The 5,277-nt window shown below is 30.7% G+C and overlaps 1 long non-coding RNA gene across 1 annotated transcript; it reads left to right on the forward strand.

Annotated features, from left to right (window-relative positions):
* The first annotated feature begins 2,127 nt into the window (after positions 1–2,127).
* LOC130826788 (uncharacterized) lies at positions 2,128–4,289 on the forward strand. The gene is made up of 4 exons (XR_009047107.1): positions 2,128–2,476; positions 2,555–2,737; positions 3,509–3,582; positions 3,987–4,289. It is a non-coding gene; the product is annotated as an uncharacterized LOC130826788 (long non-coding RNA).
* Positions 4,290–5,277: the final 988 nt, after the last annotated feature.

Genomic DNA, 5,277 nt, shown 5'->3' on the forward strand with positions numbered 1-5,277 from the left:
AGTGATTATGCAATAATGTGGTGCATTACTCTATTGTTTATTGTCATTGTTAATTGGGGTGTTAAAAGTGCTTTATGGTGAGTAATTGAGAGGTTCTAAGAATGATACTCATCTTTCACTATAAAAAGGAGTAGCATTCATAGAACGAAGACCACCACAAACACACATATTGTTGAGAGGGCTATTGCATTATTAGAAACTTAAGAGTGTTCTTGTTTTGCTTTAGTATTTGTGATCTTGAGAGGTGTTCTCAAGATAAGGAGAAGTTTATTACATTGTAATTGTGTTCATCTTTGCATTATATATATATATATATATATATATATATATATATATATATATATATATATATATATATATATATATATATATATATATATATATTTTCATTGTTAAATCTATTTGAGGCTTTCATTTCATTTATATATTTTAATAAAGGTGAATTAAAATTATTAGCTTTTAACATTTCTTGTAGAACATTATTTAGGACCTTAATAGCTTATTTTGTTGATATTTTGTAAAGTAATTTGAATTTTTTAAGAAGTCTTCATGTGCAAACTACAGTTGACAACATTATTTCTTTGTTAGATGTTTTGGAATAGAGGTGTTCATTCGGGTGATTGAGTCGGTTTTAGATGGATGTCATTCGGTTCAGTTGTATTTCGGATCGGTTATTTTTCGGATGCGTGTTACGACGGGTCACACTCGGGTCAGGTCAGTTAGTCACGGTTCGGTTGAAGATCGGTTATTTGAGCTATCTGGTTAGCATCGGTTCGGTGTCAGTTGAAGTTCGCGTCGAGTAGTCAATCGGTTTCGGACTGTCATCGATTAATAGTTGGTTCGGCTTTACCGGATACAGATCGGGTTCGAGTATTATTTTCCAGTAGAATTCGGCTACGAATTAATAATTACTATAGATCGAGTGAATATCAGATTAAGTTGTTAGACATTTTTTAATTGATGATAAGATTCCCCTTAGTTAAGGCAAAATAGTTAAAATGCAAATCAATTAGTGATTATTCCTTTGTTACTTTTACTTGTTTGACTGTAAGTTAAAATTAAAGTTTATCATTTTTCATCTAAATTGATTAAAAATAGTTAAATAAACATTGACCATTGATTATTAACTTTAAACATATGAAACCATGTATGTATAAAATTTAATTTATTAAAATTTCTATTACTTTATTAGATTAACTAATAAGATGATTGAATATGAGTCGATCATACCTCTATGTTAAAAATTGGTTTAGGTTTATAGCATTTCGATTAAAAATTCATTCGGGTTAAGTCGGTTTTAGCCGGATCAAGTTCGGTTTTGAGCATGATTTGGGTCGGGTATGACTCAGGTCGGTCAATATTAGGTTCGGGTATTCTCGGTTAACGGTTATATGTCGGTTATAAAAATCGGTCGTAGTTCGGGTTCGATTTTACGATTTTCAGTCGTAAATCGGGTCGGGCGCAACTTCGGTTCGGATAATGTCAGTTCGATAAACCTAAAAAAAAAAACATACTTTTCGGTTCGGTTAACTTTCAATCTCGATTCAGATTTTCGGATCGGGTCACATTTGAACAGCTCTAATTTTGAATGTGTTAAGCTTCTCTTTCTGTCATAGAGAATGCAATCCAATGCCGTTACAAGCCACAAAGTAGCTCGACGGGCCTCCGCTAGTATATATAATGAGGTTTGGCTAGGTAGTGGTCCTAGTGTTTAATCGATAATGTTTTTTTTTTATTTTTTTATTTTTTTTATTATTTATTAATTTTTAATTAGCCTATCTGTATTAAAAAAAATAATTTTTGCATATAAAATCACATTAATTAAATTTTTGTAAAAAATAGGATTAATTTTTAAAGTCAATAGTTTTAATGATAAGTTTTAGTAATTTAAGTTTAGATAGTCTTTTGAGAGACGTATTTCAAGCCCAATTCATCAAAGATAATGTCTACTTATCGTATTTGTAACATTTGATAAATTAATAATTTAAGACGAGTGAATTTAAGAACTAGTACGAGAATAACTTTAAATATACATAATATAAACCATTCTCAATTTAATTTCTTTTTTTTTCCTTTTCTTTTAATGTGATTAAAAATAATAATAATAAATAAATAGATAAAAAAAAAACAAAAACAAAACCCTCTTTCCTCTTTCTCTCATTCGAATGAACCCAAAGGAAAAATCAGACATTCATCTTCTTCCTCTTGAACCAACTGCATCAAACTCCACCATCACAGTTTCGAATAAAGACCAAACCCAGTCCACTCCTTCTTTCGATCTTTGTCTGAAATTAGGGGTGAAAGCACTTCCTTCTCCTGATATTCGAAATTTAGGGCAATACTAAACTACCACCATCTTCTACCTTGAGTTCTCACAAGATCCATGGCAGGTCTTCCTCTTGCCGCCATTTTCAGATGAACCGAAGCTTTTATGGAGGCCTTGTTCTTCTTATCGATTGATGGTGTAAAGAGTAAGGTTTGAATCTTCTTAATCACTATGTGTTATTGTTTGATTCCTTCCTTTCCTCATTCTTTTGTTTTCTTTCCTTTCAAGAATCAAGCCATAGCCTTCAATTGATTTGATTTTCGAGCAGCATCAATGGTGAAATCCTCATTTCTTGTGCCTCTGAATTCTGTCGCAAACAGAGGAAGCCAACACCAACCTTGTTTCTATTGATTTTGCATCAAAAATCAGAACAACCTTACCTCCAGTTGCTCCTGATTTCTGCCGAAAACAGTAAAATTCATCTCTTTTCATTTCTTTGGTTTTTGTTTCTTCTATTTTCATTTATTTCATTACATTACCTATTATTATTGCTCATCAAGATCTTGTAGCCTCATGAAAGTGGTATGTAATTCCAAGAATTAGCGTGTGTATGCTTGTTCATATTGGTTTAGATGGATCTTGTGGAATTATATTTGATTAATGGATATGGAAATTTAAGATCAGTTAAGAAATATTTATTATGGATAAATATGGTTCAATTTGATGATGAGAATTTTAGCGTGGATTATAATTTTAGGAGTAGATTATTCAAATGACATAGTTTTGGTTAGTTTAGTGTTATTGGATGTGACGTTAGCCTTTTCGAATATTGGTGATGGGTTTAATTGTTCATATTTGCTAATTTGATGGCCAAGGAAGAATTATGTAGAATTGGTATATGTAATATCATGATAATTAGAAACGTTAGAAGAATAAGGAAGAAGAAATACAAGATTATGAATATGATATAAGTTTGGGTTCGCGCTAGATTCTTTGGAACATCCTAATGTCATGATATTGAATATAGGGACGTTAGAATAAAATCTTGATATGATAAGTTTTGTGTCTTAAGTAACTCTAGATTTCTTGGTGTAATTAAAAGCAACTTAATGATGTTACAAGTGAGAGTGCTAGACTAGAATCTGAGTTAAACTACGACCTTAGGAGGAGATGTAATAAAGTTATATGTTAGTATTAAGTATTGAACGCTCTTTGGTGATTAAGTGTATTGTTATGCGTTAGGAGACGATTTCTCTGCGGAAGCATTCTAGCTGATATCTGCGAATTGAACCCAACTCTTTGAAGCGTTGTCTTTGGTGAGTAGTAGCAGTCCCCATACTACAGTTTTGAAAATTGTTTTATTAAAGTTTGTGAAATTATATTGTTGAGATAAATTTGTTATGAATGATTATGCTAATATTGATATGGTCAATGGATTGGGCTTACGAGCTGGTCATTGATGGAGTAGTGAGACATTGTGTCCTATTCCCTATATTTGAGGTGCATTGTCATTTAAATATTGACTAGCCTCACCCGAGAGAGACATAGCCTTAGGGCTTAGAGCTATGGATGTTCCTCTCAACTAGACTTTTTGTGCGCACATAGATCTAGGAAATTGATGTTGCTTTTAAACTTATGATTTGAATTACTGTGTTTTGTTGTTTTGGATTGTTACTTCTTATTCAGTTTAACCTGACCCCCTGTTGTTTCTATCTTTTAGACTATTTACAGATCAGAACTGGTCGGAAACGATGAGTTAGCGGTGTTGATTAGAGTTACTTGGATGTTAAAATGAGCTGAGTACGTGAGAAATTGTAGTATTGTATTCGGTTTTTGACAAATGTATATTGGACTGGATTGTATTGGTTATGTTGGACTTTTATAGGGACTTTTATGATTACTTTATGTTTTAGTTAGATGTTTGGTTTGAGAATTAGCTGATACAGGCATACTGCTATGTCATAGAACTGGTGATCCCTTTACACAAGTTTTGGAATTTAGATTTAAGTTTTTGGGAAACAAACCCTGTGATGACTCTGTTTACTCAGTTAACGATAAGTCGGTTGTTACAGTATTCCTAATACCTATTTATATTATCTTTAATACTTACTTACCGTATCCTTAATGGATACTTTCAATATGTTAAATGTGTACTTAAATCATTCTTAATGCCTACTTATAATATTTTAAAAAATATATAAGACGCCGGTTAAATTAGAGATAATCTCTCAAAGAGATTGTTTGTCACAAGAATTTGCGATTTATGTTAGACATGAGTTTCAAGCAAAGATTTTTTTGAAATGAAGTTTCAAGTTAGGATAGGTGTATGAACTATGAGATAATATATCTCATGCAAATCCTAACAGATATGACATGAATTACAATCTGACAACAATAATGGCAGTCTAATTAAATCTTTAATTATAATTTAAAATTTTAATTAGATGTCACAAATTTGTCTTTGGTCTCCTAATGATTTGTTGTTTATTAGTCAACTTACCAATTTGAGAAAATAGCTATAGCTATGAGGCTATGACCGAATCAAAATTAACCAAAAATAGATACTTTTTGTCTCATTAAATATTACAGTATTTTGTAATTTTGGAAAATTACCCATCATTTTTTTATTTAATTTTAAATATATTTTAATATTTTTTAATTTAATTCATATAATTAAATTTTATTCATTTATTACTATTTTTTTAAAAATCACTATCTTTTTCTTTGATATAAATATAACAGAACAGATTAGTAAATAAATTGAAAACTTTATCCTCACGTGAAATGAAATTTGAAAGTTCAAGCTAAGTCACAACCTTAAATTCATTGGGCACGTTTTTCATTATTATTATTGAAATATTTAATTTGTCAGCAATATTCCCCTTCTAGAAAATATGAAGACTTTTATTTATTTTTTTGAAATGAAGAAAATGTGAGGACTTGAAATAACCACGTTGCATTATTGGTTGTTTACTTGTTCTTCCCTTCTCCAAATATTGGTGCATAACTAA

The sequence above is a fragment of the Amaranthus tricolor genome, chromosome 1 (genome assembly GCF_026212465.1).
Source record: "Amaranthus tricolor cultivar Red isolate AtriRed21 chromosome 1, ASM2621246v1, whole genome shotgun sequence".
NCBI lineage: Eukaryota > Viridiplantae > Streptophyta > Magnoliopsida > Caryophyllales > Amaranthaceae > Amaranthus > Amaranthus tricolor.